The sequence below is a fragment of the Eublepharis macularius genome, chromosome 1 (assembly GCF_028583425.1).
Source record: "Eublepharis macularius isolate TG4126 chromosome 1, MPM_Emac_v1.0, whole genome shotgun sequence".
Lineage (NCBI taxonomy): Eukaryota > Metazoa > Chordata > Lepidosauria > Squamata > Eublepharidae > Eublepharis > Eublepharis macularius.
In genome coordinates this window covers 123,814,586-123,826,980 of record NC_072790.1, presented here as the reverse complement: position 1 = coordinate 123,826,980, position 12,395 = coordinate 123,814,586, and the positions used below count along the sequence as shown (strand labels likewise).

Here is a 12,395-nt window from a genome sequence, read left to right as displayed (position 1 = left end):
AAAATCCCAGATCTTAGATCTCTCCCCAGGCCCTTGAAAAAGCTGAATGCAGGAAATAGGAATCAAATCTTAATATTAAGAAGATAGCCATCATACACAACGATCTAAATGAACGTGAGATATGTCTGTTACATCATTAATATAGATCACATAGATAAATTGCCTTGTCTAGAGTAGTGTTTTGATGTCTTAATTTTTTACCTGTGGCTGGAGGTGCGGTGCATTGGATAATGTTGCATACTTGGTGGGTGTCAACAGATTAAAGATTAAGAATCGCTGTTTTAAGTTCTATTAACGTACAAATAGGGTTTTTGTACGTATCCTGATGATTGCGCCCTGTTATCCGTTGTGGAAGTCACATCAGAGGCCCTTCTTCTTTATACGGATGCACGGAGATCCAGTTAAAATTATTTAAATGGCGACGTCTGTTTTATTTTGGTTTAGAAGCCCGGAGCCGCTGCGAACCTACAAAAAGCTTTATTTCAGTTTATTTTACACAGGCGACGCAGCGGCGGGAGTGACTATCGCTCCGCCTGTAACGTTGTTCTCTCGGGCAGTGCAGAGTCTCTGAGAGCCATTCAGAGGTTGAAGCTTAACAGGATTGCTTCCGCATGTTTTAGATGCTTTCATCTGTAATTTAATGAAAGCTGGGGGTAAAAAAAAACCAACTACCAGGAGTGGGGTTCGAACCCACGCGGACATGCGTCCATTGGATCTTAAGTCCAACGCCTTAACCACTCGGCCATCCTGGTGCGGGTACAAACCCTTCATGCAGGCACGCCTTACATAGAACAAAGCCATGTGAGGTGTGTTCATTGGATGAAAAGAAGACTCTAATAGTTCCGGCTTGAGTCCAACGTAAGCGTTGGAGAGAATTTCAAAGCGCTCCAGGATCTTCCCGTTTCCCCGCTCCCTTAGCCAGCCTTCAAATGTTCTTTGTTTGGAACACGGGAGGGCGCAGAAAACATATTAGGATTCTAGCCAAATAAAAGAGAGGCGGGCGGGAGACAATACGCTACGTGCCATAGAAACCGTGCTAAAGCACGTTCGGTGCAAGCCCCCTGTTTCCGGAGCCCGTCCGTGTAAATAACTCTCCTCCCGCCCCTAAATGTGGAATGAATCATATTTTAAGACTCCTTTTAAAAAAGAAATCTACCATTTGGGAAGGTTCTTCTGCTTCTGCTTTTGAAATGAGTTGGCTCGATGCCAACTTCTGAATAACCCCATCCTTGGTCCTTGAAGCGGTTGCATTTATGTCTCTGATTATGGTCATCATATGGAAATACGGTCTAGGAGTCCGCGCCCAAGAAGACTCGTCTTTCTCAAACAGCAATCCGCTCCCCTTCATGCTATGCGGCAAACTGCTTTAGAAACGGATTGACTGGGCTTAGACTGGAATATCTTTTTAACTGGAATAACTTCTTAGGATTGCACTGTCTGTGATTTACCATTGTGATTTGCAATAGAGCAGGACACATATCCAGATAAATAAGTAATACATTTAAAATAACACTGTATGAACAAATATATATATTCAAGGTGTGAGATCCTTCACACACAAAAATTAAAAAACAGGTCTGTGGAACAAGAACATCAATATAGCTAATTCTCAGCATGGCCTTTTTTGTGGATACTTAAATACTGAGACCAGGATTACAGAATTACAGAGCTGGAAAAGACCCCCAAGGATCATCTAGTCCAACTCCTGCACAATGCAGGAAATTTACAGCTAACCCCACCCCCCACCCCGACACACATTCTCCCATGACTCCTGCTTGACGCTTGGAGGAAGGCGAAAAATCTCCAGGATCCCTGGCCTATCTGGCCTGGAGGAAAATTCCTTCCTGACCCCAAAGTGGTAATCAGCATTAACCTGGCCAAACAAGAAAGGGTCATGAAAACCAAGCACTAGCTCATTCCTTCCTGCACATTTAGGAATATCACAATATTCCTAAATTCATACTGAGCTATAGAATCAGCACTGCTAACAGATGGGCATCTAGCCTCTGCTTAAAAACCTCCAAAGAACAGACCACCTCCCAAGGAAGCTTATTCCACTGAGGAACCATTCTTACTACCAGGAAGTTCTTCCTAATATTTAGCCAAAAATTCTATTGGTTTAATTTTAACCCAGTGGTTCCAGTCCAACCCTCAGGAGCACCAGAAAACAACTCCATTCCATCCTCTATGTGACAGCCCTTCAAATACTTGAAGAGGGCTATCATAGCTCTTCTCAGTCTCTTCTCTAAGGCTAAACATACCCAACTTGTTCAAACTTTCCTCATCAGACTTGGTCTCCACACACCTCACCATCTTTGTTGTCATCCTTTGGACATGTTCCAGCATGTCAACATTCCACCTTGTAACAATTATGATGCCCAAAACTGGACACTGTACAATAAAAGAGCTCTAACCAGAGCAGAGCAAAGTGATACTGTTAGTTCGTATGATCTGGACACATGATGTCAGTGTTGGTGTTCTGTTAATGCAGCCCCCAACCACATATGCCTTTTTAGCAGCCACATTATACTTCTAACTCATGTTCAGTGTATGATCTACTAAGTGTATGATCTACTAAGACCACTTTTCACATGCACTCAAGCCAAGTCTTCTCCATCTTATAACCGTGCATTTATCTTTGAAATTCATTTTGTTAGTTTTAGCCCAGTTTTCAAGCATGTCAAGGTCATCCTGAATCTTGATTGTATCTTCTACTGTATTAGATACCTTTCCCAATTTAGTATCATCTGCAGATGTAATGAGCAGCCCCTCTATTCCGTCATCCAAGTCATTTATAAAGATGTTGAACAACACAGGGCCCAGGACAGCTCCCTGAGGATCTGGACAGACAAGACGGATCTTTCTACAAATCTGAGAAAAGCCTCGGGATTGCAGAAAAATAGGACATCTTTTTTTAAAAAAATTTTGTGGGATGTTAAACCACTCACATGATAGAAGCAGTGTCCGTACTCTTAAAGAAACAAATACCTCAGAGGCTGCTGCTCTCACCTTCAAGCCTTGGTTTCTGTCAGCAAAAGGCAGGGGAAGGGAACAGGGCCATTTCCAGGGCTGTTCTGATATTTGAGGGAGGACTACTAGGAACAACGCCTGACAACAACCAATAGGTGATTCCATGCAACTTGCATGACTCATCCAGGACTGGGCACTTGCCAACATTCAACTGCAGCAACCCCATGAAAGCTACTGTGGACATTGGTTAGCATTTCAGAGTAGGATCTTGGAGCCCCATGTTGGAATCACCACTCTGCTGTAGAAACTCAGTGTGTCAGGAATCTGCCTCCTGTCATACTCTGAAAGGTCCTGTGAATTGCTTGTGTTCTGCAAGGCCTGTATACTGTTTGATTCTGTTCGACTCTGATGTTAGAAGCTGAAGCTGTTCTTAGCCTGGAATGTCAGTGCCTACTGTTATCTGTGCTGTTTCTCTTTCGCCTGGGAAGCTGGGCCTCATGGCCTTGGAGTTTCTAACATATTATCTCTGCTTTGTCTTGCTGCTCATCTCTTGAACTTGGTATGCTAGGAAGGACAAGCCCACGGGGAATACAATGAAACAATGCTTCACAAAGTGTTAAATTTTTTAAGTGCCAGTGCTATATAATTAATACATTCATACATATTTGTGCAACTCTTTCAGGAACAAGAATAAATACATCATACAAGAAGTGCATTCACGAATATTGCAACATATCCTGGTGTAATAAAGTCAGTACAAATTCAAATCCTTGCATTGGTCTCTTTCCTTCTTTCTTGTGACCTTTCCATGCACAGAGCAAACGCAGAGGTGGGATAGATGTAAAAATCCTCCTCAGGCCCGATCTGGGGCCAGCTTAGAAACCACAGATTTCGTGTCCTCTTCTACGGGAGCACTGCCTCTGGTTACATATGCTTGGAGATTCTCACATTACATCAACCGGATTGGGCGGCCGTCTATTCCAGGGTATGCTAATGGCGGGAGGCTTCACTGTATCCTGAGGAGGTTCCTTTGCATATGGATAGAGACCCCCTCACCTCTGCAGGAGTATACCGTATACCCTGCAGCTGTGGACAAGTTTACATCGGGACCACAAAGCGTAGCATCCAGACAAGAATAAAAGAACATGAAAGACACTGCAGACTTGGACAACCTGAAAAATCAGCAGTGGCTGAACATAGCCTAACTCAAACAGGGCACAGTATCTTATTCCAGGACACCAAAATACTGGACAACACTTCCAACTACTTTGTCAGACTGCACAGGGAAGCCACTGAAATTCACAAGCATAAGCAAAACTTCAACAGGAAAGAAGAAACCTTAAGAATGAACAGAGCATGGTTTCCAGTTCTAAAAAACACCAGGCTAACAAAACACTCTATACCCGACAATAGCCCTGCAGAGAAGATTAGCACATCAAGCACCAATCCATATGCAAAGGAACCTCCTCAGGATACAGTGAAGCCTCCCGCCATTAGCATTCCACACCCTGGGAAACTCTTACAGGATGACTCAGCTCAACCCCACCCCTCCTGAGTAGATATAAATGACCTGCCAACATCTTTTCCACACTGTGACACTGAGAGATCTGTCTTTTGGTGCTACACCTCTGAAGATGCCAGCCACAGCTGCTGGCGAAACGTCAGGAACTACCATGCCAAGACCACAGCAATACAGCCCGGAAAACCCACAACAACCATCGTTCTCCAGCCGTGAAAGCCTTCGACAATACAATGAACACTATGTTCTTTTTTTTTTGTTCGTGCCCATGTCTAGTTTAGAGTCCCCATTGTGAAGAAATGTGGGGTATAAAGTAAATAAATAATAAAGCAGGACAGATAAAAGGTTGGTTGGTGGTTAGGAAGGAAAGATAGAAGCTGGAAAAGGTGAGTATATGTTAGCTGCCAGGAGAAGGAAAAGAGGAAACTGTATGAGAAGGGGATACAGGGGAACTTGCCATCAGCAAGTTCTTACAGGTTCCACACCACACAGCTGGACTTAGAGGCCAGGACTGTGCAACTGGGTCATAGTTTTCCTGATTAGCAACTGCCAGGGGGGAATGGAAGGGAAAATGAAGACATGGAGCAAATAAAGGTAAACTGACTGGTGGGTGGGAAGCATAGAAGAAGGAAGCAAGAAAGCTATGGGAGGGGGAAGCAGGGGGAAAGAAAAAATATTGGGGGAAAGAGAAATAAGATTACCCCAATCAAGGTCTTGAAGGTCCCACATTTGTTACAAACTAAATGTTAACAATAAGAAATGAACAAAGAATAGCAACAGAGGAAGTTGAAGAATGGGATGAAATCAGAATAATTACTAATAGTGTGAGCATCTGATATATTTCTGTTTAATTGAAATAAACCCTGTCACTATGACACACAGTTTACAAAGTTTACAGGATGAGCCCTGATTTAAACATTACTGCCAAGAAATGAGAATTCAACCTATTCTGTACCGGGTTGTATCGTCCTTGAAGAGGCAGGTCTGTAGCTTCAAGATTCTGCTGGATCTGACCCTACTTTCTGGGTAAGCAGGTAGCAGCCTAATATCACATCAGTCTTGGTTCATATATACTGGCCCCAATTTGTTTCCAGGCCCAATTCATGGTGCTGGTGTTTTTGGCCAGTAAAGTCTAGTATGGTTTAGGACCAGTATACTTTAAGCATACTGCCTACTACCACACAAACCTGATTGCTACAATCATCCTCTAAGGCCTTCTTTTGATCATCTCTGCTTTCTTAGATTAGATGGGTTGGCACCCTGGATGACGGCCTTCTCGGTTGCAGCAAAAATTATGGAATTCCTACCCCTGGGATGTATGTCTGTCCCCTTCTCTCACTGTCTTTTACCATTAAGTGAAGATTTTTTAAAAATCTAAAATACCCTCACTGATCCCTCTTTCCTGACAAGTTTTAATAGCTGTCTTTGTGTTTTATATACATATTTCAGTTTTGTTTTTATAAGCGATGTACTTTCATAAAGGAGTCCCTCCCATTTAAATATACCACACAATTAAAAATTGTGTGCCTTTCTCAGCGAGTTAAGGCAGATTATACAATGTAAATCAATGCAATCAACAGAATGATACATCTAATAAACAATGTAATAGGACAAGGATTGCAGCAATCTGAAATAAAGTTATTTGTCTGAACAAAGCATAAATATTAAATCTGATACCTTAAACAATACAGAACACTATTACATAAGTAGAAACACAATGAGTTTTCCTGTTGCAATCTGTTGTGATATAGTCCTATTTCCTTTATAAATATGTCCTCCTGAACATTTTTTAAAATAGTTTGTGACATGCCAGTAGTGTGGGAGCCTTCCTGACCTCCTCAGGCAGGCCATTCCACAGACTGGGGTCCAGTACAGAGAAGGTGCATGCACAGGCAGTTGTTGATCTTGTCCACTTGCAGGGAGGTATTTGCAGAAGGCCCTGTTCAGCTGAGCAAAGCTGTCATCGCAGGATATAGGTGGAGAGGCAGTTTTGCAAATATGAGGATCCAAGGCTATGAAGGGCTTTGTATGTTACAGCCACAATCTTGAGCTGATCTTGAAAACTGATGGACAGCCAATGGGGTGAGTGCAGAATGGGTGCAATATTTATGCATCACCTTGCTCCTGATAATAATCGAGATCCAGTGCTCTCCACCAGCTGGAGTCTCTGAGATTACTTTGAGGGGATGCTTATGCAGAGTGAATTACAGAAGTCTTGTCTTGATTTTACCATGGTGTGGATCCAAGAGATTAGATGTTAAGTCAAGGTAGGAGGCTATCTTCTGGGCTAAGAAAGCATTTTTTGCAGCTGAATCACTTGCTTCTCTTGTTGGACCCTGTATAACCCCATAGCTCTTCCCCAAGTCAGCAAAGGCCAGCTGAACCCCATAAAAGGTGGGAAGCACACTATCCTTCAAGCAGTCTGTCTTCCCAACCAGTATTACCTCTGTTTTGTCAGGATTTGGTTTCAATGTGTTCACTCTTAGCCATTTAGCCATAGTAAGCAAAGATCCAGGACCTCTATCACATCACCAGGGGATCTGTATAGAGAAATAGAGAGCTTAGTGTCATTAGCAAATTGATGACACCCAGTTTCTGAACTATGAATGATTTATCCTAAGGGCTTTACATAGAGGTTGAAAAACATGGGAGATAAAATTGTGCCCTGTGAAACCCTACAGCACAGCTCCCACACCAAAAAGAACAGGTCTCCAGTGGCAACTAGAGATGGGCATGAACTACCAAAAAACCGAACCATGCGGTTCGTGGTTCATGGCTTTTTCATGAACCAGGAACTACAAACTTCCATGAACTGGTTCAAATTCACAAACCAGTTGGTGGTTTGTGGGGTTTAAATGCCCCTTTCCAGCCGCTTAGAAGTGGCAGGGAAAGGGGTATTTAACCCCCCCCCCCCGAATCAGCTGCTTTTCGGGGAGATCCCTGACAAGCAGCTGATCATTTAAACAGCGTCACTCTGAGTGGCAGGGAAATGGCCATTTAACAGCAGGGTTTGGCTGGCCAGCCGGGAACTGCCAACCAGCCAGCCAACCCCCGCCCTGCCTACAGTTTAAATGGCCATTTCCCCGCTGTTCAGAGTGGCAGGAAAGTAGTCATTTAAACAGTGGGGCTTGGCTGGCCCGCTCAGAACTCCCAGCTGGCCAGCCAAGCCCCGCAGTTTAAATGATCAGCTGCTTGTCAGGGATCTCCCCGACAAGCTGCTGATCCGCAGGTTTAAATGCCCCTTTCCCTGCAGCTGATCCGCGGGTTTAAATGCCCCTTTCCCTGTCACTTTGCAATGGCACAGAAAGGGGCATTGGTGTTAAAACGAATCAAACAAACCAGCAGACCAGTTCATGGGTTTTTTTGGTTCGTATTCGGTTCATGCCCATCTCTAGTGGCAACCCTCTGAGTCCAAACCATGGGGAACAATTTAAAAAAACGTCCAAAGCAGATCCCCGATACCTGCTTCGGCCTCCAAACACCTCAATAGGATGGCATGATCCACTGTATCAAAGGATGTCTTTAGATGTCAGTCTAAAAGTATCATACCTAAATAAATAAATCTTTGCTAGACTACTTGGGAACCTTAGCATGAGTAGTGAGCTACATTATACCTATAAATTCAGACAATTTAACTCAGGTTTAATTATCCTGGAATATCAACCATTCAAGGAATCTGCATTCACGGTCCTTAACATGAATTGAAATCCCACTCTACCAATAAGAACTTGCTGAAAAGGTGAGGAGAAACTACTGCACAAGGTGGTAACTGTAGGCTGAATATGCACCTTAATGGGGCTGCAGCTCTGTTTAAAGGAGTATATCACTTGTTATATCATGCCATTAATTTTTGAGTTTTTAAAACAGGTTGTCAATTTTCGAGTTTGTTTTTAAATGGAGGGAAAACGTACAGTGGTGTGGTGCTAAGCATTTCCTGGCAAACTGTGGTTTTGTTAAGGAAATGAAGAACTGCTGAGAAGTGACCTAGCATATTGCAACAATGAAGAGTCCTCAAGGTCACCAGCAAGCCAAAGGAAAAAGCAAACAAATTTCTGAAAGCAAATGGATGTAAAAACAGAAAACAATATAGCACATGCTAGCAATTTCATTGTATATTTGTATTTTGTTTTCATCTTGAGATATAATCCATATCCCACTGAAGTTAATTACACAAATCCCACAGCTTTTACAGTTCCCAATTTGCATCACTCCCTTATTCTGTCAGTTATAAACAGTCTTTGTCACTAAACAGTATTCTTTATTGAAAAGATGTTATTCTGGGAACAAGGTTTGTACATACACAGAGACATTTGTGTGTAGGTGGAATGCATTCTTTGGTTAAGACAGGTATGTTGCAGCAAATATTTATAGTATTAACAATTAATACTATTGAGGCTAATCGATTGGGTAGGCTTATTGTTTTAAAGTTTTGAAACTGAATTTTGGGCGGTTTTATAGTTATAGTGGTTTATTGCTTTTACTATTTGCCTTGAACTAGACGGCATGCAAGCATGTTAAAATGCAATAACATTATCCTCTGAAAACTGTAATAGGATCTGTCTCTGTAGTGCAATTCAAAGCAGAGTTATACCTTTTGGAAGTCCATTGAAGTCAATAGGATTAGAAAGGAGTACCTCCATTTATGATGATGCTGTTAAAGATGTGCAGCAGATGAGGTTTCTGGCACATACCTCCCCCAGTAAAATTTAGCAGGGATTCAAATGAAACCAAAATGCATTCCGGAAATCAGGGCAATGAGAGTGTGCTAAAACAGGACTTTCAGTTTCCGGATAATTTAGATTCCAAAGATCTGGCTGATAAGCACAGTTAAAAACAAATTTCCAGCCTCTTGTTGAACTGGAAGGAAAGACACTGAAATCAATTTCATTCCCCCCCCCCCCCGCCCCATCATCCCGTGTGTATATTAGATTGTAACTTCATTCTAAGTGCAAGTGGTTTCTTTTTAAAATATCTGATACAAGGATGACTAGTAGGCTTGCCAGTCTCCAGGCGGGTTTGGCATTCTAGAATCACAACTGATTTCCAGCCTACAGAGATCCGTTCCCCTGGAGGAAGTGACAGTTTTAGATGGCAGACTCTATGGCATCACATCTCTGCTGAGTTCTCCTCCGCCCAAACTCCACATTCCCCAGGTACCTTCCCCATATCTTCAGGGAAATTCTCAAGCCACAATTGGCACAAGATTGGTCCTACCCTCATGACAACTAAGGGAAACATTTTAAGTCCAATGTGTGAGGAGGAATTATTTGAACCACTCCAAAACACATCCCCTCATATCCGTTTCTATCTCCAAACACCTCAACAAGACAGCATGGTACACTGTATCAAAGGCTACAGATAATTCCAATATACATAACAAAGACATATGGCCTTTGTCTACATTCAGACGAGTTATAAGATATAGCCACCAGGGCCATATCTGTCCCATAGCCAGGCTGGAAAAGGGTCCAGAGCAAAAGTTATCCAGGAACATCTGGAGTTGGTATGGTCTCAATCATTTTGTCCAGAAAAAGCAAATTAGAGACTGGGCCGTAACTGGCCACGTAATTTTTCTGTAGGGATGGTTTTTGAAGTAGTAGACAGAGTAACTGCTAGCCTTGTAATTGGGAGTTTGTTTCATTTCATTCATTTTTATTATTAATTCCCAAAGGGACTGCTTTTGGGTTGTTTCATAGGGCTTTGTTTCATTATTTCTTTTGTTATTGTTTCATTTTCCTAATTCTATTTCATTATTTCCCCCCATTCATTTCAATGGAAGTACCCCCATCCCCTTTTCTTGGGTCTGTACCTTCTTGGTTTTCTATGTGAACTGGAAAAAAAAAATCAGGGGGATTGCAGTCCTCCACTAAGACATCTAAACTGCCAAATATCAGATGGATTGAATTAAAAAACCCTTTCGTTGGGGGCTATGAAAAGGGTCCATATTTAACATTAAAGGCTCTGGCAGAATCAGTAGGAAACAGTAAGACATAAAGCTGCTCGATGAATTGGCACTGCAGCCACTTAGCTTGCAGAACAGAAGTTTGAGCTTGCAGGGGAGACTTCCAGTGCCAAGTAGACTGTTACAACTGTTAGCTACTGTTGTTTTTTCAAAATCATTCCTCCCTCTCCCTCTCCTAGATCTGCCCCTACCATCAGGCACATTCTTCCCACCAGAGTCAGAATCATGATGTGCTGTGTTTGTGCACAGATGTCAGATAATATACTTTAATGTGTGTACGAAATGTATGCAATGTTATTACTGGACTCTGTGTGATTAAAACAGTAAAATGCTTCAGAAAGAATTGGTGACATATACACAAAAGAAAGCGTCTGCATGCACAAAACAGAAACTATATTCAAGAAAGTCAAGAAAGGAATTATATAAAATACTACACTGTACTTTTGCACAAGAAATCTTGCAAATGATCTCTCTCCCTTTCTGAGTTGGTTCCTACAAATAGGCACACTCCAGAATGTGAATCCAACTCTTATTTCATTCAAAGTCCCACCCCATATGCTTCAGGATTGGACTACCTTACACTTATATGTAATTTTAGTGGCTACAATCTGCAATTAGTCAAGAAAACTCAGAGGCTGTCTCTCACTCTTCCTAAGAAACACAGCTTTGTATGCCCTTATAAGGAAAACACAGCAGAGAGACAGGCCAGGTCAGAGAGACATGAAAGCTGTAAAAAAAATGGAGTTGTTTTTTTAGAAGCTATTTAGACAGGAAATCTGTTGTTTTCATATTAATTACTGTAATTATGAAACACCCAAGTATTGTAATTATTAAGAAAAGAACTGCTCATCTCATAACTGAGTGATTGAAGGAAGATGCCATGGTTTAGTGACTGAATTATGATAGACACCAAGGGACTGTTGATGTGATAGTTACATGAACTTAGCAGCCAGACAGGATCCAGGGCACAAGTAGTGGCCTTCACATATCCCAAGACTCTGCCAATATCCCTCATGAAACCTGGGCCAAACAGTTCCATACACAGACCAGATGATGTATTAGACATTTTTTCTGACTGACCTACATTATGAATGGTATCCAGATCAGAAAGTATTCATGATATTTTATCAGCAAAAAACTTAGCAAAAGTATCCCAATTATTTAATGAAGATGGGGTTTCCTCAGTAAAGAAAATTGGCAGGACATCAAACATGCAATCAAAGTCCAGTTATTTTCTTCATTCGAAACAATGAGATTTTCTACATCGACCTGTACTCTAAATCTCCAGTGTTAGTGACTGTTTTGCCAGTTTCTTTTACTGAGGAAGAGATGGAAACACTGAAATGTGGGAGTCAAATGGAAGCCCCGTCTTTACGATCATCTGTGCCTTGGATATTGTGCAGTCTCAGACTTGATTTTCTGGACTTTTCCCTCAAGAAGTTTTTTTTTTTAAAAAAAATACTGTATTGAAACTTTTCTATCTTTGTATTGACTGACACGTATAGTTTATTATTAAAGTTTCAGTATACATTATTTTCTATTTGGGTAGTGTTGTATTCCACAGTGGTTTCCCTTGTTGTTCCTGCACACTAGCAGCCAGCAGCTCCTCCCTAACACTCAAAAATACCGGACATTTATTATATCTGATATTTTAACCCCAAGAAAAAAATGGACTGTCCGGGGGGAAACCCAACACCTGGCAATCCTATTTCCATAGCAGGCTCATTACTGAATCTCTCTCTGTGTGTGTGCTTTGTCTTGCGTTATAATCCAAAGATTTTTTTAAAGTTTCATTGAGTTTCATGCAAAAGAGTGTTTAACATAATTGTACCTAAAATTATATTAAACGCTCAACAGTATTTGTTCAAATTGAGAGCACAATATAAAGCATTCAATTTCTGAAAAAAATATATTTATTAGAAAGCAAATTAGCAGGAAGTTATA

At 41.6% G+C, this 12,395-nt stretch overlaps 1 non-coding gene across 1 annotated transcript; it reads right to left on the bottom strand.

Annotated features, from left to right (window-relative positions):
• Positions 1 to 669: 669 nt before the first annotated feature.
• On the bottom strand, positions 670 to 752 carry TRNAL-UAA (transfer RNA leucine (anticodon UAA)). Its single transcript has one exon. It is a non-coding gene; the product is annotated as a tRNA-Leu (tRNA).
• Between the last annotated feature and the right edge of the window lie 11,643 nt (positions 753 to 12,395).